This window comes from Schistocerca nitens, chromosome 3, assembly GCF_023898315.1.
Source record: "Schistocerca nitens isolate TAMUIC-IGC-003100 chromosome 3, iqSchNite1.1, whole genome shotgun sequence".
Classification (NCBI taxonomy): Eukaryota; Metazoa; Arthropoda; class Insecta; order Orthoptera; family Acrididae; genus Schistocerca; species Schistocerca nitens.
In genome coordinates, this window is record NC_064616.1 from 857,137,540 (window position 1) to 857,162,236 (window position 24,697).

The window sequence follows — 24,697 nt, forward strand, 5'->3', positions numbered from 1 at the left end:
ACTGTTCAAGATGATGATGAGATGATGATGATGATGATGATATTCATTTCCTGGTGCATCTTTTCAAGGGTATATTCGCCCCTCACTTAATTGTTATGGATGACAATGAGCGACTGCATCGTGCAGCGCAGGTGGTGGAGCTCTTGAAACAAGAGGATATTTGGCGAATGGACTGCCCTGCCCATTCCTCCGCCTTAAATCCCATCCATTACGTGTGTGATGCGTTAGGGAGACTTACTGCAGCACGTCCATAAGCACCAATGACCATCCAGCAGTTGTCAACTGGAGGAATGTAACGTCCTACAACAAGAAATCCTTACCAGCCTTGCAGCCAGCATGTTGCAGAGGATGCAGTGCCGCCCGTGGTGATCACATACACAATTAAGAACCCGCATTTTGTAATGTCCAGGGGGCTATCATGAAACTACATCTACATCTACGTAGATACTCCGCAAGCCACCGTACAGCGCTTGGCGGAGGGTACCCTGTAAACTTACTAATCATTTCCCTTCCTGTTCCACTTGCACATATTGCGATGGAAAACGACTGTCTATATGTCTCCGCATGAGCCCTGCTTTCTTGTATCTTATCTCAGATGTCGTTACGCGAAGTGTATGGTGGCGAAAATGGAACCGTTAGGTAGTCAGCTTCAAATGCCTGTTCTCTAAATTTTTTCCGTAGTGCTCCTCGAAAAGAACGTCGCCTTACCTCAAAGGATACCCATCTGAGTTCCCGATGCATCTCCGTAACACTTACGTGTTGTTGGAACCCACCAGTAACAAATCTAGCATCCCGCCTCTGAATCGTTTTGCCGCGCGGAGTGTCCCCACGGTATGAGGCGCCATGTCACAGATTGCGCGGCCCCTCCTGCCGGAGGTTCGAGCCCTCCGTCGGGCATGGGTGTGTGTGTTATTCTTAGCATAAGTTAACTTAAGTAGCGTGTAAGTCTAGGGACCGGTGACCTCAACATTTTGAATTGTTTCGATGTGTTCCTTTAATCCGACCTGGTACGGATCCCAACCACCCGAGCGGTACTACAGTTGTCTCCTGTATGCTGTCTCGTTCACAGATGAACTACACTTTCCTAAAATTCTTCCAGGAAACCGAAGTCGACTATCCGCCTCCCCTACCACAGTTCTCATATGCCAATTCCATTTCATATCACTTTGTAATGTTACCCCAGATATTTAAATGACGTGACTGTGTCAAGCAGGACACTACTAATGCTGTATCCGAAGATTAAGGGTTTGTTTTTTCTACTCATCCGCATTAACTTACATTTCTCTGAATGTAAAGCTAGCTGCCATCCATCATATCAACTAGAAGTTGTCATCTTGTATCCTCCTACAGTCACTCGCCTTCGACACCTTACCGTACACCCTAACAATCGTAGACGGCTGCCAACCCTGTACTCTTGATCATTTATGTCCATAGCGCTGAACACGCGTTGGCTTCAGTGTAATTATTGTCTTTGAATAAAAGTGTCATTTCTTCTTCTTCTTCGCGGATGGATCACTTAGGACCACGCGTAATCAACATTTGTTGTCCTTCCTTTTCGCCCAGTATTCCTTCATAAACAACGAATGGGCTAGCTTTCGTTGCGTAGACCATGTATGTCGGTTAGTTTTTCTCCCTTCTCCCTCAAAACCCCGTGTGTTTGTGATTTTTCTGATTTCATTTCTATCGTGTAGATTTGGAGACCCTAATTCTCTCAGGTCTTTTTCTGTCTGTTTGTACCAGTTCGGTCTTGTGGTTTTGTTCTTTAAAAATGTATGGATTTTGTGCGTTAACCTGTTTGAGTCCATTCTTTCTAAGTGCCCCATGAATTGGATTCTTCTCATGCGCATTGTGTCTGTTATTTTGGAGATATTTTTATATATTTCTGCATTGGGTTTTGGATAATGTACCCCATCTTTAGTTCTTGGTCCTAGGATTTTCCTCATTATCTTACGTTCTTTCACTTCTAATTCCTCTTTTAGTGTTCTGTGTTGAAGGTTTAGTGTCTCAGATGCGTAGAGGGCTTCGGGTCTGATTACTGTTGCGTAGTGGCACGAGAGACTCTTTTCGTTGTAAATGTTTTTTGTTAACTGAAACGCCGTCTCCATTTTCTGGACTCTTGATCTGACAGATTTCTTTTCATTACAATTTTCTGCAATCCATTCACCTAAATATTTAAATTCTTTTACTCGAGAGATGTAGTTATTACCAATTTTGAGATCAGAAGGTGCATCTTTGACGTCAGTCATAAATTTTGTTTTTTCAAATGAAATTTGTAATCCTATTTTAGCTGCCTGTTCTTGTAATAATTCTAGCTGTTTCTGTGCATCAGTAATGTCTTGTGCGATCAGTGCCATGTCATCAGCAAATGCTAAACAGTGTAATTCTATGCCCTTATGTCTTGGTCCCAGTCTGTGTGCTGGTGCACCTGCTTTTTTCCATTCTCTAACAACTTTTTCAAGAGCACAATTGAAGAGCACTGGGGACAGTACATCCCCTTGTCGTACTCCTGTGTCTATTTCAAATTCTGTGCTCAATTGTCCCATAAATTTTACTTTGGATTTGGTCTCCGTGAGTGTTTCTTTTATGATGTTTGTTGTCTTTTGATCTAATCCAAATTCTGCTAATACTTCAAAAAGAGATTCTCGGTTTATACTGTCATATGCTTTTTTAAAGTCAACAAACGTGATGACATAACTTTTGTTTGAAGTACTATGTAAATATTTCTTTGAGTTTTTCAAGTTAAGGATCTGTTCTACGCAAGATCAACCTTTTCTGAACCCACCTTGGTATTCGCCTTTGAATCCAGCTGAGGTTCTGCGCGGTTTAGTAGGGCTTTAGACAGAATTTTGGATGTTATTGACAATAAAGAGATTCCACGATAGTTGTTGGGGTCTGTTATACTTACTTTTTTGTACAGAGGATGTATGATTGCAGTCTTCCAATCTGTGGGGATTTTTTCAGTTTCCCAGATTTCATGTATAGTTTCTTTGAGTTTTGCAATAAGATTTTCTCCTGCATTTTTCCATAATTCTGCGATGATTTGGTCTTCTCCTGATGCTTTGTTATTTTTCAGTGACTGAATTATCTCTTTAATCTCAAGTGTCATTTATGTTTGTCTCATTGCGTATTTCTTTCAGCTAACTCCTGTGCTATACCGTAGCAATTCTTCCTATAAACGGCCCAAGTTTCATCGAGTTGTATTACTTGACAGTGACACGTCTTACGAAAGTTACTTTCGTTCTTAAGTTTTTCACACCAGTGCAGTTGGACTGAACTGATATATTCGCTTAACGGCTCTGTTGAGGAGAAATCTTCAGTTGTAATTTTGAAAGTAATTCCGTGTTATGCCATTAGAAAACTATAATCATTTCTGTTGATGCTAAAAGAGTTTTAATTTGGACGGTTCCATCGATTCTCGGTGGCAGTACTATAGGATGAATTAAATATGCTCTTTGTAGACATAAACTGGTAAGAAAAGGTCGTAACAGTGAGACACTGGATTACATAAGACAGTAATGCTGTTTTCTCCACAGACATCCCGAATTAGATTTATAAAAATTTTACTAAAACGCACGTAATCATAGCCGATACCTTCTTCTCTTGTTGTCAGTACAACAATGAAGTTATCACTGCTATTATTACTATCACCATCTCTTCGTTGTGCACAATTTCGACCGCATGAAGTCTTGTGTTTGGCAGTGAATTTTGTTTTCTTTATTGTTTCAGTACTAACATTCCCTTGACAAAGATGTCATGTCGATCTTTGACATATCGCTGTCGCCGTTAAATTCCCTTCCGTCTATACATCAAGTTCCAAGATGCAAAAATCGCGCATTCTCATTTTTTAAAGAGGAAGGGGACGTCGTTTATTAGCTGCCTTTAACTCTGATTATGAATTTTATACCTTTGTGTTCACGATTTAGACGCTTTCATCTTACTTGTATCTCACTTTCTCATTGTTCAGTTTTAGCTTCAGAATGTCGCTATGCTTCAATCATATTACGATATATAAAGTTCGTCACCCAGAATTCGAGATTACGTCTCTTAGGTTAAAGAACACTGTTCCTCCTACAATTGATTTTTGTGTCTTCCATCTGCTAATCGTATCTTGTGGATTGCAGTAACTTTTGTTATTATGTATTCTACGAGGTTTCCAAGTTTAGAAGATTATTATTCTGTTTCTGATTCTCCTTGCAGCATTTATAACGTATTTGTATTTTGTTAAACAAATAGGTTGCTATTTATTAATTCGTTAATAAACTCTTCAGCTTTTCTGGATCTTAAGAGCGGGGACACTAATTGCAAATGTGAACGTCTTTGTTTTGTTGTTCTCACTTTACTACAGATCTCAATCATCCTTCGTTATATCTTGAATATTTGTCAATATAAAATAATGATCAACTGTTTCCTGTTTCACTCCCTTCTTAAGATGTTTTTCTACTTCATCTACATCAACATACATACTCCGAAAGCCACCGTACTGTGCCTGGCGGAGGCTACCCTTCCTTCTTTACACTTCTATCACTGGAATTCGTACATGTAGTTCTTAAAAAAACAAATTACGTATGAAGTGATGAGAGAAACAATTAGGTTCCCAATGTTTCTATACTAAAGTACGTCTAGTAGCTTTAGAGTTGCATCTTCTGTGGCATAGCAGCCTACTCTTACAAGTATCTTATATTTCCTCATTTCCGAGTAAGTCAGTTCTAGTCCCCAAAATCTTTCTTGAGCACAGCAAATCATCACAACACTGCAGTATACGCAGGAGAACGGCAAGCGCAACAGTGGCAGACAATGAAGAATGGAATAGTAGATGGGCAGGGAGTTGGGCGGGTCCAGGGTTCGTTCCCCACTCTGTGACACCTGGAAACCAGTTGCCCGGACCGGACCGGTTCTATATATCAAACGCCGGCCCCTGCGCTCTAATACTGAATTAATCCCCGACAAAAATCCGTGACTAACGCACCGCTCTGGCGGCGCGCCACCGCATCATTCAAAAGATTTCGGGAAAATTCCAAAGCCATTGTCTCGCCTCGCTGCAGCGAGAAGAAAGCCACCAACATTTTATCAGCTTCGCTTAATTAATTTCAATCTGTACTCTCGAATTTTATTTTACCCTGCATCCAAAGAAAAGGCTCATTACTCTACAAATCTAAACATACACAAAAATGGATTTTTCTCGAACACCACAGGAGGAGGCGAAACACGCAACTGCACTTTCGCGGCATACACAGTTATATGACTTTAGGAAATCGACGGCAGCTATCTTATATACTGGCGTGGAGAGGCTGGATGTCTGAAACAGGCAGGTGAATAGACCATTTTTATCTTGGGCGAAGAGTGCTTCCCAAAACAACTTCACTAACAATTTCCATAATTGTCATTCCACGATGTATTACTTATTTTTTTTAGTCCCGCTTCCCTGAGCAATTATCGATACTATCTCTTGCTGTCATTTGCAATCTTCTGCAGAATTATAGAATGTCGGTTAACTTTTTACACATTCTTTTCTGTTAATTTACAAAGAGAGAAAGAGAGAGAGATACAGAGAAGTTGTCATAATTAAATGTAATGTACGTTTTGCTGCCGCAGCGATAAATTAAGTGCGAAACTAAAAGCCAAATTCGACCTGAGCAGCCACGTATTCCGTTTACACTTAGATGACTGTTTGCAGTTAGCAGTGAAGCGCCTTTCACAAAGAAGCAACGTTCTTATCTCTTTCCACCCCAATCCACACGATCTTGAAGGTTCGGCTTTTATTTTTTTCTGCTGATCTAGGTATCTTGCCTTGCTTCCAATCGATATTTGCAATGATTGTACACTTTCTGCGCTACGTGTTTTTCTCGACTGTGCTGCCACTCGGTGCCAGTATATGGCGGCACATGTAGTTGGATTCTTCCTAGACGAAAGCCAGAAGTCGTCTGCAGATCAATAGCTCATAATCTGCTGAGCATAGATGACTGGAAACGAGTATATAATGAACAAGCAACAATTGTTAGTACTCTCACGCTTATGTATAGAATTTTGCGTCAAACTCATAGTATCACGTTTGTGCCAGTTGGATGTTTAGTGCATAGCTTCAGCCTTGAATGAGTACGTATGTGTGCTCATTGGTTTTTTGTACATTTTTGTGGAAAAAATTTGATAGACAATAGCTCTGTTATATGAAGGTCTAACAGAACATCAGGTTCGTTCTCTGTTACAGGATTCCGATTCAGTGACATTTTGCCATTGTTTACCACATTTCGTAGATTTTTCGCTTGCTAACTACTGGTTCTGTACAGAGGCCACTGCCGTAGTAGCAATAGTAGTAGCTTTCCTCATTCGTAGGGCTCTTTTACAAGGATATCGGCTATGTCTTGTTATTAAAATTAAAGAACAACAAAAATAAATAAATTCACATCCTCACACTTAAAGGCCTAGTACGACAAGGATGGCTGTGGCCTTATATACCAGCATTTGTCTGAAATAATTTAAAGAACCTACGGAAAACCTAAATAGGGAGGGTGAATGAAGACTGGACCCTCCACCCTCAAGAATACAAGATCACTCTGTTTAAAACAGTGATACTTCAATCGGTTTACTCGTAGTATTCAATACTGTTTTGTTAATAAATTATTTAATAATGAAAAATGCTAACGCTACACTGTTCGCTCATTTCTCACGTCCAGTCACTGCACGCATTACACACATTCTATACACGATCTTTCATAACAGTAAACACACTATCAGCTGATGTTAGGACCATTGCGTGTTCCGTGACTTCCATTCGCTAGCCTGAAAAACTGATTCAGCATGCCTCTATAACGAGTGAGATGTTATGCTCAGGAGGAGCATTAGGTGTTAGTATTAGATTCTTTTGTAGAGTTCTGGGAAAAATCAATCTGTGTACAAAGGAGACTGCTTACAAAATGCTCGTGCATCCCATCTTCTAATATTATTCAAATGTGTGCGATCACACCAAACAGGACTAAAAGGGGGAACTGAACGTGCACTGCCTGTCACAAAAAGTAAAGAAGGGGAGAAGAAAACGAAATGAAACTTCACGGGTTGACAGGTTATGTGATGTTATTCTAGCGATCGCGCAATTGAATGAAATTTTCAAAGAATTTGGCAGTATAAGCCCACTTATTAGTATGTCATTGCACCCCCTCTGGCCTGGAAACATGAACTGATTGTATATGAAGATGGTATCTGCTCTTTCGGACATGCCCGGAAGAACAGATACCATCGGTGAACATGCAGCTCTCTTAGAATGAAATGATAATTAAATCAAGACCTCAAGCTATCGACAGGCGTTGATATACATCAACGGGGACAGTTGAAAATGTGTGCCCCGACCGGGACTCGAACACGGGATCTCCTGCTTACATGGCAGACGCTCTATCCATCTGAACCACCGAGGGCCTGCAGTCGCACTATCCTCTGTGCCCTCGGTGGCTCAGATGGATAGAGCGTCTGCCATGTAAGCAGGAGATCCCGGATTCGAGTCCCGGTCGGGGCACACATTTCAACTGTCCCCGTTGATGTATATAAACGCCTGTCGACAGCTTAAGGTCTTCATTTAATTATCGTGAGCTGATTCGTTTGGGAAGGGTGTCAGCAGCCCATGTTTCCTGCTCATGGGGCCTCTCCAAAAGCAGCCGACCAATTGTGCTCAATTACACAGAATGTTGCAGGGAGTTAATTGCTTGTTCCTGGATGGCACGTGCAGATGTGAAGCCGTTACGATGTTCTTGGTGCACAGTACGGCGATTGTCCCCTGTGGTTGTTGGATGTGGTCACCGGAAGATTGACGACGAGTTTTCCAGCCCTCACGTTCACATGCACCCCAACATCGGGCCACTGTTACGTCAGTAAACCCCTCAGGTCTAGATGTGCACTATTCGACCAGCCTGCCAAATGTAGACCCATAATGAGGCATCTTTCAAACTATGTCAGGTGCTGACAACGCTGTCTTACAAGAGTACAAGGCCTCTCAACGCCCCTCACAGTGACTACTCAACATCCGACGCTGTTCATGCCCCTTATACACCTTACCAAGACTGGTAACAACACTAAACACGAACAACAGCAATGCTCTCTGGTGACCGCTTATCCTGTCACGTAGAAATGGAACTCTTATACCCGTCCACGTCATGCGCATATACGAAGCTACATTGTCATTGCATCCGGAAGTGTATACAAAGAAGGGCAGCACGACACAGGTTTTGTTTTGTTCACGGGTGAGCGTCACGGAAATGCTGCAAAACCTGAATTGATAGACATTTGACGACAGATGTCAACTATTAAGCGAAAGTTTACTTACGAAGTTTCGAGAAGGAGAATCTAGGAACACCCTACAGCCATTACGTAACGCTCCCATAGAGTCTGCGAAGACAAGATTGTTTTAATTACACCGCTCACAGACGTATTTAAGCAGCTACTCTTCCACTATTCTACAGGGTGTTTGTTTTAACCTGAGACAGCTAAATACCTCAAAAACGATGCATCGTAGGAAAAACACGTTCTAGGTGAAAAGTTAATGTAAGTAGAGGGGACATGATAGGACAATTAATTTTAAAGAATAAAAATAATAAGGTGGCCCATAGCAGTAGAAAAAATACAAGAATTTCAGCAGAAACATTTAACAAGTTGCTAAATTGCGAAGATCCTCGGAACTACTTCAAATAAATACATATACTCCCTTTAAAACATCAGCAGAAAACGTCAACCTACCCGCAATCCATGAAGTCTACAAAGCTTTGAAAGAGCTCAGAAACAACAAAGCAAATGGAGATGATCAAACATTTGTAGAACTTTGGAAATATGCAGTTGAACCAGTGAAGATATCATTACATCAATGCATAGTGAAAATCTGGAACAAAGAAGAAGAATCAGATCAATGGTCTACAGCTATAATTCATCCATTACCTTATAAAGGAGACAAATCAAATTCAAATAACTACAGACGATTCTCCCCTATGGATATCACATACTGTCACGTGAATTATCCTGTACAATCGTTATAAAGGTCAACTTGAACTGGAACTAGAAGAATACTAAGAAGTATTTAGACCTTGGAGAAGCTTCCAAGCGCAGATAATCACTTTCAAATTGGTAATGGATTACTGGAAAAGAAGACAAAAACAACAAGTCGTAGCCTTCGTGGACTTCAAAAAAGCTTGTGATTGTATCCACAGGTCTTTAGTGCTGAAGATACTAAGGAATTTCGGTCTCCGTGTCAAATTAAAAAAATGATAAACTTAACTCTGAAAAATACCAAATCTAAAGTAAAACTGACCATTTACGATTAAAACAGGGTTAACTCAGGGAGATGGTTTATGCCATTATCTTTGAACTGTCCCCGGAGTACGTGACGAGTGAAGGATACAAAGAAAATCGTAAATACATAAGATTTGGAAGCAAGAAAGATCAAATGAACTTAAATTGTTTGGGATTCGCAGATGACTTAGCGTTACCAGCTAATAACAGTCAGGAAGCCAGAAATCAAACAATAAACTTACGAAATATAATACAAAAAATAGAACTCCAGATACCATTAGAAAAGACTGAGACAATGGTAGCAGATCCACTATTAACCAACCACATAATAGTAAATAACAGGAAAGTAAAAATAGTGACATATTTTAAATTATAACATACAACTTGGACGTGAAATCTATATGTATAGAAAGAAGTAACAAAATGATAAAAGCTTAAAAATTAACATGGTCTACATACATTAAAAATGTTTGTCAATCAAAATTAAATTAAAACATTCTAAGACAGTGACTCAACCAGAGGTGATACACGGAAGTGAAACTGTTTTCAGAGTCACCCAGAATAACGGAATCGAAAAAAATCCAGAGGTAGAGAGAAGGTGGGCTGTAACATGCATAAATAATAAATATCGAAAAGATGGACAATGACGGGCAGTTTCAAATGAAGTGATGTACAGGGAACTGGACCTCATTACACTTTATTTTATTTATTTTTTGTCACATTGTGAGGACACAAGAAATCAGATTACCAAGAAAACTTGTAGAGAAACTTTGGAACATGAAGTAACAAGTAGAATGGGTAAAGGAAATCAGGTTGGATATGAAATTGCTATAATTAATCCTGGACGGTTTGCAAAACAAAACAGAAAATTTAAGGAAACGGGAAACCTAAAAATAAGACTTAATACAAAAATAGGCAAACAATAAAAACGATATTTACAGATGAGGAATGACAAAAAAGACCAGAACGAATGAAAAGATACTGGGTAATTCATAAAGAAAACCAACTGAAAAAGATGACCAGGAAATGAGTGAAATGGTCCAATGAGGCCATAAAAGCAAAGGAAGAAAGGGGACATTTGTCTGTGCTACAAATGGCCATCTCCTCACCACCCATCCTGAATGGGTGGAATCAGTTTTATGTCTTCGAATGGCAGCCACACCATTTTATTACGTGTTCGCATTCAGCGCCAAAAAATACGTACCGTTTACTCAAACCATTGTTCCCATTCGTAGCAGATGGCGCTTTAATCGTCAAACATCAAGTGTGCCTGCCTTTGCAGTCAAGAACCGACGCATTTGATTCGACATTTCATTTAACATGTAACTGCAAAGCTTTGTGCTCTGTCGGTTGATATTAATGTTCCAAATTTACTTTAGTGTTGCCAAAATATGCAAAATATGTCAGCTTACTGATTTGTCTCTCCCAAAGATTATTCTACGTGCAAATGTGGTTGACCTAAGTTGTTTGATGTGTTCTAAACGTCCTTTTTCCAGCTTAAATTCTCATCAGTATGGACACCGACGAATTTTGAAGTTTCAACTCTTCTACTTCCTCACTTTGTGCTTCACTTGTCATTGGTGTAGTACCCCTAAATGTGCAGAGCTGAATATGTTGTGTATTTTTAAAACTGAGGGCGAGACTATTCACCGAAAACCAGTCTATAATACTTTTAAGAACATTGTTTAACATATCTTCTATTTCTGTATGTATACATGGATTGATTACAATGTTAGTGTCATCAAATAGAAGTAATTCTGCTTGTTGTATATTAGAGGGAAGATCGTTTACGTATGTGAGGAACAATAGAGGACCTAATATTGAGCTTTGAGGAAACCAATACGTGATTTCTTCCCATTTATAACTGCGTCTCCGGACTATATTGATTGGGTAACTAAGTCCGACTTTCTGCATTTTTTGGTTAGATATGACATTATCCATTGGTTGGCTCTACCATCAGTCCCATTACACTCCAGTTTGTCTATCAGAATGCTGCGACTCACACAGTTATATGCCTTAGATAGGTCGCAGAAGATACCAACAGGAGCTATTTTAGTATTCTGGTGAGTGAACATGTAAATGGCATTCTCAGTAGCGCAATTCTCCTGAACCCAAACTGTGATTTGCTGAGGATATTTTTGTTGCTAAGGTGAGATACTATTCTAGGACACGTCACATTCTCAAAAATTTTGGAAAACGGTGTCAGCACATTTAGGAGTAAAGCTTCGTCTTCAAGGCCCTAGCGGGACCTTCACTTTGATGTCCAGTGACACAAAATGCCTGTGTATGGGTAGTTACAATGCGTCTTTAATTAAATTCGTAAAACTATGGTAGAGAATATGTTACGGTGTAACATATGCAAGTTTTGTTGAAAACTTCTGATGCACCTTGAATTTTTTTTTGTGTATTACGTTGCAAAGAAACTATCTTCTTCATGTTACACACACACACATACACACACACACACACACACACACACACACACACACACGTTACACCTTCAGGTGTGTTATTTCCAAAAAGTAAAAGAAATTCTGGCAGTTTCTCATATCAAAAGACAGCTAACATGTGTAGCATTTCTTGACAATATCTTAGTGTATAATACTGCACGCAATTACTTTGATTGTTCAATAATTCGCACATATTTTGCAATAATAATATTAATTTTCATGTCAGTTTTTTCCTGTAACAAGAATAGCCATATAATTACGTTTCCCGTAGAAGATTTATGTGAATTTTGTTTAAAGTTTATATTATAGTAGCCTAGTAGGTAATTTTTTAATAATCTCTGAAGCACAAAAGGCCCATCAAATTGCGATATTTTTTAAAACTTGCTGCTCTGTTTCTGTCTGTCTGTCCCTCTCTCTCTCTCTCTCTCTGTCTTTCTCTCTCTCTCTCTCTCTCTCTCTCACACACACACACACACACGCACACACACACAGACAAAATGGTTCAAATGGCTCTGAGCACTATGGGACTTAACATCTGAGGTCATCAGTCCCCTAGACCTTAGAGCTACCTAAACCTAACTAACCTAAAGACATCACACACATCCATTCCCGGGGCTGGATTCGAACCTGCGACCGTAGCGGTCGCGCGGTTCCGGACAGAAGCGCCTAGAACCGCTAGGTCACAAAGGCCGGCCTCACACACAGACAGACAGACAGAGAGAGAGAGAGAGTTGCCATCGAAAACTGTGTATACAACATATATAACACGAGGAAGATACTTTATTGCAATGTAGTGTGTAACAAAAAGCAGCAAAATTCGTAGGTACAGCAAAGGTTTTATACAAAAATCTGCGTATGTTCTACGGTAAATTTGTATATTTTCCACCATAATTTTACGAATTTCAATTAAAAATGCACCACACTCTGTTACAGATTAGCATCTCTGTTGTGTTAACGTCATAATGAAGATCCTGCGACAGCCAACTGAAACCCTGATGATGAAGTTTAAAAACGTAAGGGACTTTCGAAGCGTCTAACTGCTTGTTTAACAGTGATCTATATGTGTCGACTGCGCAATGTAATGGCGTTCTTGCGAAAAATTCCGTTTGCAGTGGCAAAGAAGGATACATACTAGTACCGTCGGGACCCGTCATCCGCAAGATGCAGCATCTCGTCAGAAAAAAGTAGGCAAGGAGTGGAGAGCAAGCGACAAAAGGATGTGGTGACACTAACGGTACTAACAAGAAGCTGGTACGACGGACACTCAGCTGCGGTCGGAAATTCTTACTCATTTTTTCCAGTGTGTTGTTTAATCACGTACAATTCAAGTAAAAGAGCCATAGCATAAACGTCATAGCATCTCCTCTGTGGGATTGTCGTAAAGAGGAAGACCTAAATAACTTTTTCTTTGGCTGCATGTAGCTAAAGGAGATCTCAACCGAAACAATAGTCCACTGAAAGATCAGTTAAGAACATCAGTCCCTGAACTGTTATCATCAAAAGACATTTTAATATATAGTATAAAATGATCTCGAGCACCTAGCCGCGTAAAGTGATTAGAATGAGACGAGCTTTCGACCAACTATTTCCTGCCCATTGGCAAATGGAATGATCAGGGAAGTAGTTAGGCTAAAGTCGAGACATTTTAATTATCTGACGCGGGCGGAAGCCCAAGAACATTTTATTCAATGCAATCGCCGTGAAATTCTCCATTTTTACATTGTAATATGTAGAACATTATATACATCCTAAGAATTTCCAGGCGCAATTTTGCTGGTGTTTCAGCAGATATTTGCTATTTCGCTCTTGCATTGTGTAGCTGGAGTTTGCCCAAACAAATATTGTTCATCAAGTCTTTCATGCGACGCTCATTGTCGACGGAAGACGTCGGTTTTATATACCCTTAACAAAAAAAAACTGCTTTCCAAAACGGAATTTTACGCGCCGATTCGATAGAGCGGTTCCAGATTAGTCAAATGCGAAAACTCGAAGAATAAGCAGCACTGCAGTAGCGACAACACTGTCTTGATCCGTACTGCCTGCTACGGCCAACCATGCAATGTTACTGAGTCGCTTCTAGATTGCTGTTTATTCTTCGTATTTTACTGTCCCTGTTAACACATATCGAAAAAACGAATATCGGACTGGACTAATTAGGCAGCGCTCTATCGAATGCGCACGTAAAATTTCAATTTAAAAATATTTTTCTAGTAATGGGAAACAAACGAACGCTTTCTGTTGACACTGAGGTTGCGTGAAAGACGAGACAGTTTGGGCTGACTTCAGCTACAGTATGCAAAAACGAAATTGGAAATATCTGCCAAAACACCAGAGAAAATGCGCCTCACGGCTCTTAGGAGAGACACCCGATATAAGAACAAAATATGCGTAATTAAATGATTTCCTTTATATCATATAGCACTGATGATGCCTTGTGTGAATAGGAGAAATATTTGTGATTATAAACAAAAGAAGCATCAAGTGGCAAAAGACGGAATTTTTCTTACCTAATGTAATAAACGTAATTGAAGAAGCAACTGAGGAAGAATGACAGAAAATCTCAACAGACATTCAAGAAATAGAAGAAATTATTTTAATGTTGGACTGTAACTGTAATCACATTTGGTATATTTGAGAACTAATTATGAAGCTACCACAGATAATTATACAGCTACATATTATGTGCCATCTTAGGATGTTTCCTTCAGGTTTTTATGTATGTAAGGAAAAACCCAATCAAATAATGTTAAAAAAAGGATTAAGTTATTCTTCGAAGTGTACATTGCCGAATAAAATACGCTATAGAAACGGCAGTAGCCGAATTTTCCTAGTAAGTTTTCCAGATTTAATATTTCTGTAATAATTTGCTTATTTATTGACGAACCACTTCCAGAGAAAGTCGAATCCAGCGCAAAAACTGCGACAGTATGAAGTCGGACCGAATAAGTGAAACATTGTGCATAGTGTGTGGTTGGTACTTTTGCTTAAGCGGTGGCCATAGCGGAGATATTTCACAGAGGTCGTAGGCTGTAGTGGCGGACCCTGTAAACCGTGCGGGAGAAGGAGCGACAGCACCCTAAAAATTTTATCTCGGGGTTGCCTAATTGCTGAGCTGGCGCGGGGAAATACCTCCTGGAACCAGGACCAGGCTGACAGCCAAATGTACAGATGAGAGGGGAGGGGAAGGAGGGAGGGGCGGGCGAGTCCACGAGAAAAACGGTCACAAAGAAAAATACAAGCCACAATAAAAGTAAAATAGGTTTCCAAATGTATGTCAAGTTATCTGGAGAAGAGAATCAGAACAACTCGGCTTGCTGACGAAGAAACTACGCCCAGATCTATAGTCGCGTGAGGAGCAACATTGCACCCACGCTGTACTGCGGGCGCTCGCATACGTCGCCACCAGTGAATCTACTGTCACACTAAGTGCCATCATCTTTCAGCTTTAGGCTGCGCTTCTGCGATGTTTTTGCTCAAGGTCTTCGCAACAGGCGGAATCTTAGGGCCCTGTCACATCGACACACGATACCAGACTATATAATTCGGATTTTAGGATTTTACGAGATGCTCCCGTTCTTGACTATGAAGCATGAAGATACCTATTCTTTGTACGCATCAAAAAATTGACGTAGCATCTCCTGTTTAGCTTACTTGCCAGGTCAATGCACTCTTCTGCTGCGCGCATCATTCTGAGGGGAAAGGATAAAAATGTTTCGTCAAAGCTCTACATATGCGTTAGCCACTCACCACATAAACATCTATATTAGGAAGTCTGTTTGCGAACATATACAAAGCGAATTACATTTCGATCGTACGTAACACATTCGGTAAGCAAATAGATACGTTTTATTCCTGTACTGGGTACATTTAGTTAACGAGTCACTGAAAGATTTCTCACTGTTATATTTTCGTCAGAAATATATGTCGATATCCTCAACGAATAGTGGCTTTTATATTTCATTGTCAGGTTCTGATGGACACACAGATTACACCTATAAGAACATTCAATGTCAGCGTGTTACTTGTGTGCCCATACGAAAAATAGCTGAGAGCTGTCTTCAGTCAGCGTCAACAATTCAGTTCTAAAACTAACATGGTGCCACAGTTCACAAAAGTATCGTACTAAACACTTTTACAGACATCACGAGTTTTTACTAACTTATTAATTACTTTAGATAAATGGTAAGACCGCTAAATAGATATACGTGTAATCTTAGAAATTAACAGATATGTATATACACTTTAAATACAGCGAGCAGTTTTGGCGTACGATCTTTGTTCACAAGCTATCGTCTTTGCTTTGCTGGCACTAGTGTTTATATTGAGTACATCCTTCCGTAAGTATTGTGATGTTATTACTTGATATTATACATTTATGTGTTTTTGTTGCGACACTGGTAATTAATTATTCTTTATTATTATAATATGCCTTGTATGTACTACATGTAATGTCATTTTGGTAACACCAGATGCAAGGAACCATATAGAGACAACTCATGCAAACGCTCTAAGAAAAGAGAGAGGGATCCACATGATTCGAGCGGTCATAACACATATTTTAAATAAAGTTATTTTGTGATTGATAGCGGAATTTATACACACATTCATGCAACACCTGTTTTGCCGAAATAATTGAAACTATTGACATCTCCAGCTTACAGTTTTTAATGTTATTTAGACATGGATTCAACTGCCAACATCAATGAAAATTTCGGATGCTTGGATTATGTGATTTTCTACTTAGTACATGTTTTGATGGGCCTATAAATACAGCTTTTTCCTGTCACTTGCCGACATAACCTTTGTTGAACACAATTTCTCTCTGTACTTGATGATGAAATCTACGTTAGTGTGTGAATTATGTTCAGACGAACGAAAACAAAAAAAGATCATAAGTGTTGCTTGTCATGGGTTCCTTTTTGGTAAACTTTCCGTACAATCGCTATTATTCATTATGCGTTTTGCGATGAATTTCACTGATAAAAGTGAATTGCGCAGAATTTAAGCTATTGAGAATTATAATAAAGAGAAAATAATTAATGAGTGCTTGTGTATGCTGTTAAGCACTATTATTTTTTCATAGTGTATGGGCACAAATATGACTAAATTATGACTGGCTGCATGGTTAATTTCTGCATTATGACGAGCAATTTATTTGTGTGCCTCAAATGGGCATAGACTTATGTTCAAAACACAATCGTTATGAAGAACGGGCAGACAAAGTTGTCTGTTAGTTGGTTGGTTGTTTATTGGCTTGCGGATCACTTCACAATGATATTAGACAAGAACAAACACCACTGAAAGCTAACAAACACGCAGACGTATAATTACTCACACAATTAATTAATTCGGAACCTGTTCATTTATACCTCATCATGAGTCATTGCACACTACATCCACTGCACACGTGCGTGTTTTGGGTTGCCATCAGGGCCATGATGATGACCTTGCGTTTCCATTACATTATTTATACGTGCCAATTTGTCTTTCCGAAGAACCGAGACAGTATCCCTCCATTACTTAGGCGATGTTGGGCTTCAGAAAATAAGAGATATTAACATTTGCAATTACAGACCTTCAGCAAACAAGTTTCCATAAACATGTACCTAACAGTAAAGGTATATTGTTGAATGACACATATGATTTATTTTTTAATATTTACCAACCCTAATACTTTTTTATCAATCCCTACTTCATGCTATATAAGTAATCATTTACTTATTACATAAGGAGTAAACTTAACTGTCTTTTCAAGCATATCACTTTCGTTTCCTGGGGAAATCTATCAGTTTATTCCCTGGTAGAAGATAATTTCGGTACGTGTTCCTCGAACGTGGCTAGAGTTGTTAGTTTACTAATTACTATTGTTACCCTTAAAGTGCATAGTGGATTGGTAGGCGTACACTGATGATTCAGTTAGAACCTCCAACACTTTAAACAGATTTTTACAATGCACGCCATCATTGTTTTTAGGTACTAGACTTACGGCCCTTACCTGTATTTTGAATATTGTGGCCATATTTTGTGCATGTGATCCCCGAAATAGGATCCCGTTGCTAAGGTCCCAGTGTTTTCGACAGAGAAGCGAAAACAGATAATGAAAGCAATGAGAGAGAGTGACTGCAAAATTCTACAATTTTGTTTAGAAAGTGAGTCGGAACTGTGGAAGTGGATCTTTGTGAGACGCGAGCCGAGAAGGCATGTTTGGCAGCGGGCGCGACTGTACGCTATAGCCGCAGACGTGGAAACGGCCGCAGTAAAACAATATAACACACACACTCGGCGCTCGCCTTCCTTTTCACATCTACGCGTAAAACGCTGGCATCATTTTGTGACCGGAGCACGCACGCAGAGCGGCCGTACAAATCATTAGGCGCGGTGCAGAAATAAAAACACTCGGGGGGGGGGGGGGGGGGGGTAAGGACGGAGCCCGGTGCTCCAGAGATGCGCCATGTCGGTGATAACACTCCGTGATGGCACTCAAAGCTTTCCCCTCTCAAACTCCCGGCCAGTCTATCCCATCGAGGACACTTACAACTTCTCCTACACATATATCAGCCGCACGCCGCATTTAGAGCGCCCGTTACTCCCTAAATGCCGCGTTATGACTGATAATTTACGGGACGTTAATAACAAAAGCGGTAGCAATAATAAGTACGTAACTACGTGTGGCGCGGTGCTACGCACTCTAGAACAACCGAACGAAAACAAATAAACCAGCTCATTGTCAGAGCGTGCTTTCGCAAGGGGCTTAATTCAGTCAGTGGCTTGGCGTTTATCCAATCCTTTGAGCGTAAAGCTGTGTCCATTGTTAGAAAATGGACGTTTGATTGGAGCGAAGCCGCCTCGGGGGAAACTTTCGCAAATGGAGCATACGTTCCTCGGAAAGCTACATCGTCGTGTCAATTGAAGCGGAGATAATATTTCACGATACGTTCACTGGCTAAGACGAAAGCGCTCCGGATACCTAATCTAAAGAGTTATGCTAATTAATATAGGTAGTAATTATTCGGCCATTAGTGATTCAGCAGTTTTTCATAAGACACCGTAATCTACGTCCCGATCGTGCGGCCAGCGGACGCCTCATAACAAATAAGAGAAAGTCTACATAAACTTATTATTTTATTAGATTCGAACGGCTACAAGAAATCCCGCCCGTGTAGAAGTGGCAGCGGCGAGGCCCTCTCATCTCTGCCCTTTATTCAGAGATCCGATCGAAATTCTGCGTCGGGTTTAGGTCGAGACAGTTGTACACCGCTGCTTAAGCTGTCGTAGTACTGTAAAACATTTTCATACAGTAAATACATTATTATCACTGGATACATGCGTGTCTTACGAAAGGAAGGAACAGCTACTTCAAGCATTATTCGTCAGAATAAGTGATAGCTGAACTGAAACTGGAATTATAGCTAAGTTTTATAGTTACAGTAATATTCGCACACATCCTTCCTCAGTTGTTATTTCAATGACGTTTACTTCGTAGGTAAGCTTCTTGAAGATCATTGCTCTTCTGTACAGCATTACATAATTTCCGTCCTAATCTTAATGGTTATTAACAATTTCTATCACCTCTTGACAACACAGTGGTCGATGTAATATTTACAAACTAAGAGAGTAGTGAGTAGCGTATCGATGTTGTTGAAAAATGATTTGGTGACACACGTCCAGTGGCAAGTGCAGCAGATGTAAATGCCATTTACCAATGTGTTTCACTTAGGAACGGCATTTTGCTTCGATCGTGGGAAGGCAATCATTTTGTCTGCACTGACACATAAGAGGAGATTAATGCTGACAGTGGAAATGGAAATGATCGTACGGCGTCAGTGCTAGGGAGTTCCCCGGCGCGAAGTTAATGATGACAATGATATGTCACCCTATAACTGGAGTATCAGTATGTCTTTAAAGAAGTTCGTAATGTACGGTAGCCGATCTGCGTTCTATTATTCAATGGCAGAACTGGAAACATTATTGTGGAGTAACCAAGCATATATGTCTGCGCTTACGGTGAACAAATTTGGATTCCCATTAAAGCTCCACAGTTCATATACTCCTAATAATATCTCGTCATGAATACACACATTACCCTAGTTCCATTTGCATACTGCCTGTTAACTTAGATGCTTTATCCTGACTTTTGTATCAGCAATGAGGATTATCAATAGTATATGAAATATACACTAGTGGTCACTAAAATTATTGCAAATTAGAACACCATTAATGGGACATGTAGCAAACTTCAAACTGCTATTAAGTGTACTACATCCTCGGATATGCAAATGATTAGCATTTCATCGCAGCTGCTCGAATTTCGAAGGTGTAACGCTACCTACATTCTTTATGTAAAGAAAGATTACGCAGCGGGTTCCTCATTCAACTGTCGGATTTGGATGCTGTTTATTTTTGAGAAGATCGGATAAAAAGGAGAAACACCGACAAGCATATGTCGGCATTCCACAGCGGCAGCATTTTGGTTTCTCGGGAATGCGGTTTATCGTTCCACGATAATGTTGCTCGCGTTGGTCGGGATGTTGTTATGTGAATCTGTAATCCACCGGCACAGGAGGTTCATAGTCAAAGCCACGTGACTATCGCCCAAGAGGACAGACGTATTGTTCACTCTGCAATACAGGATCGTAAAGCCCCATCACGTACCTTGAGTCAGCAAACAGGATTCTTTGTAGCAATACAAACATTCACACGAACGAGACTGATTCGCAGGTATCGAATCTGGATTGAATGTATATGAACACACACGTCCAGTGGCAAGTGCAGCAGATGTAAATGCCATTTACCAATGTGTTTCACTTAGGAACGGCATTTTGCTTCGATCGTGGGAAGGCAATCATTTTGTCTAACCTAACCACTCACAGACGGAAGGTGGCGGCACTAGCAGTGGAGGGTATACAGGGTGTTACAAAAAGGTACGGCCAAACTTTCAGGAAACATTCCTCACACACAAAGAAAGAAAATATGTTATGTGGACATGTGTCCGGAAACGCTTACTTTCCATGTTAGAGCTCATTTTATTACTTCTCTTCAAATCACGTTAATCATGGAATGGAAACACACAGCAACAGAATGTACCAGCGTGACTTCAAACACTTTGTTACAGGAAATGTTCAAAATGTCCTCCGTTTGCGAGGATACATGCATCCACCCTCTGTCGCATGGAATCCCTGATGCGCTGAAGCAGCCCTGGAGAATGGCGTATTGTATCACAGCCGTCCACAATACGAGCACGAAGAGTCTCCACAGTTGGTACTGGGGTTGGGTAGACAAGAGCTTTCAAATGCCCCCATAAATGAAAGTCAAGAGGGTTGAGGTCAGGAGAGCGTGGAGGCCATGGAATCGGTCCGCCTCTACCAATCCATCGGTCACCGAATCTGTTGTTGAGAAGCGTACGAACACTTCGACTCAAATGTGCAGGCGCTTCATCGTGCATCAACCACATGTTGTGTCGTACTTGTAAAGGCACATGTTCTAGCATCACAGGTAGAGTATCCCGTATGAAATCATGATAACGTGCTCCATTGAGCCTAGTTGGAAGAACATGGGTCCCAATCGAGACATCACCAACAATGCCTGCACAAACGTTCACAGAAAATCTGTGTTGATAACGTGATTGCACAATTGCGTGCGGATTCTCGTCAGCCCACACATGTTGATTGTGAAAATTTACAATTTGATCACGTTGGAATGAAGCCTCATCCGTAAAGAGAACATTTGCACTGAAATGAGGATTGACACATTGTTGGATGAACCATTCGCAGAAGTGTACCCGTGGAGGCCAATCACCTGCTGATAGTCCCTGCACACACTGTACATGGTACGGAAACAACTGGTTCTCCCGTAGCACTCTCCATACAGTGACGTGGTCAACGTTACCTTGTACAGCAGCAACTTCTCTGGCGCTGACATTAGGGTTATCGTCAACTGCACGAAAAATTGCCACGTCCATTGCAGGTGTCCTCATCGTTCTAGGTCTTCCCCAGTCGCGAGTCTAGGCTGGAATGTTCCGTGCTCCCTAAGACGCCGATCAATTGCTTCGGACGTCTTCCTGTCGGGACACCTTCGTTCTGGAAATCTGTCTCGATACAAACGTACCGCGCCAAGGCTATCGCCCCTTGCTAATCCATACATCAAATGGGCATCTGCCAACTCCGCATTTGTAAACATTGCACTGACTGCAAAACCACGTTCGTGAAGAACACTAACCTGTTGATGCTACGTACTGATGTGCTTGATGCTAGTACTGTAAAGGAATGAGTCGAATGTCAACACAATCACCGAAGTCAACATTACCTTCCTTCAACTGGGCCAACTGGCGGTGAATCGAGGAAGTACAGTACATACTGACGAAACTAAAATGAGCTCTAACATGGAAATTAAGCGTTTCCGGACACATGTCCACATAAAATCTTTTCTTTATTTGTGTGTGAGGAATGTTTCCAGAAAGTTTGGCCGTACCTTTTTGTAACACCCTGTATAATGCGTGTCAGGGGGACGCGGAAAACAGTGCAGTCGTTGTCTTAATGCGGAAACGGAGCGATTTAGCTAAGGTCGAAAAGGGATGGATCGTTAGATTTCGGGCCTAAGGTGGAAGAATTTCTCAAACGTCTAAGTTTTTTAAACTGTTCGCTTGTCGCCGTGGTTAAAGTAATCGTGCACGGGAAAATGGCTCTGCCGGCCGAAGTGGCCGTGCGGTTAAAGGCGCTGCAGTCTGGAACCGCAAGACCGCTACGGTCGCAGGTTCGAATCCTGCCTCGGGCATGGATGTTTGTGATGTCCTTAGGTTAGTTAGGTTTAACTAGTTCTAAGTTCTAGGGGACTAATGACCTCAGCAGTTGAGTCCCATAGTGCTCAGAGCCATTTGGACCAATTTGAAAATGGCTCTATTCAAAACCGAGGCAACTGTGATGCATCACCGGCCATAGATAACAAGGGCGCGTGACGGCTGCGGAGATGCGTACGGGCGAATAGACGTGCAACTGTTGAGTAACTGACCGGCCGGATGAACCAACGGGATACGAACAGTGTGTCCTCAACGACCGATCCGCGAACGTTGCTGCTTACGGGCCTCTGCAACAGGCGCCTGGTTCCTGCGCCAGTGCTGACTGCCGTTCATCAACGGCGAAGGCTGAAATTAGCACGCCAATACCGCCTCTGGGCGTCCACCGAGTAGCGACAGGTCTCGTTTTATGCTCCTCAGGACATATGGCCGTTGGCGTGTACGGCATGAAACGTCTGAAAGCAAACACCCCGCATTAGTCGTTGTAATGATCCAGGCTGGAGAGGGAACGATATGGTCTGGGAAATGTTTTGTGGCATTCTCTGGGTGATCTTGTCGCTCTGAAAGGCACAATGGATCAACACATGTAAGTATCTATCCATGGGGATCATGTCCATCCCTTCACGCAGTTTGTTTTTCCTCGGCACAATGCCATCTACCAGCAAGACAAAGCGACGTGCGTCGTCCGTAGAGCGCCAAGATGAGTTAGCCGTATTCACCTGGCCACCAAACTACCCGGCATTAAACCTAGTCGCCGGCCGCTGTGGCCTAGCAGTTCTAGACACTTCAGTCCGGAACCGCGCTGCTGCTACGGTCGCAGGTTCGAATCCTGCCTCGAGCATGGATGTGTGTGATGACCTTAGATTAGTTAGGTTTAAGTAGTTCTAAGTCTAGGGGACTGATGACCTCAGATGTTAAGTCCCATAGTGCTTAGAGCCATTTGAACCAATTTTGAACCTCAGATGTTAAGTCCCATAGTGCTTAGAGCTATTGTTTTTGAGGCCGGTATTACACTACCAAATTTCTTTGTCAAAGATTTGATCAAAGATGTGATCAAATATTCCGTCAAAGATATTTGACAAAGATCTTTGACGTAGCGCTATAATGGGTATTACACTGTCATCATATTTTTCGTCAAAGTTCAAGATGGCTGACAACAACAACTTGTTATTCACCACAGCAGTTGCATGTACCACAATTGCACTGTGTGCACATGCGAAAGTGAAGCGGGGGGGAAAAAGTAAACATACCTGGGTGAAGCCGTGGGTTTTACGACGACACGATAAAAGCCCCCATGAACCATGGACCTTGCCGTTGGTGGGGAGGCTTGCGTGCCTCAGCGATACAGATAGCCGTACCGTAGGTACAACCACAACGGAGGGGTATCTGTTGAGAGGCCAGACAAACGTGTGGTTCCTGAAGAGGGGCAGCAGCCTTTTCAGTAGTTGCAAGGGCAACAGTCTGGATGATTGACTGATCTGGCCTTGTAACAATAACCAAAACGGCCTTGCTGTGCTGGTACTGCGAACGGCTGAAAGCAAGGGGAAACTACGGCCGTAATTTTTCCCGAGGGCATGCAGCTTTACTGTATGATTAAATGATGATGGCATCCTCTTGGGTAAAATATTCCGGAGGTAAAATAGTCCCCCATTCGGATCTCCGGGCGGGGACTACTCAAGAGGATGTCGTTATCAGGAGAAAGAAAACTGGCGTTCTACGGATCGGAGCGTGGAATGTCAGGTCCCTTAATCGGGCAGGTAGGTTAGAAAATTTGAAAAGGGAAATGGATAGGTTAAAGTTAGATATAGTGGGAATTAGTGAAGTTCGGTGGCAGGAGGAACAAGACTTCTGGTCAGGTGACTACAGGGTTATAAACACAAAGTCAAAGAGGGGTAATGCAGGAGTAGGTTTAATAATGAATAGGAAAATAGGAACGCGGGTAAGCTACTACAAACAGCATAGTGAACGCATTATTGTGGCCAAGATAGATACGAAGCCCACACCTACTACAGTAGTACAAGTTTATATGCCAACTAGCTCTGCAGATGATGAAGAAATTGAAGAAATGTATGATGAAATAAAAGAAATTATTCAGATAGTGAAGGGAGACGAAAATTTAATAGTCATGGGTGACTGGAATTCGAGTGTAGGAAAAGGGAGAGAAGGAAACGTAGTAGGTGAATATGGATTGGGG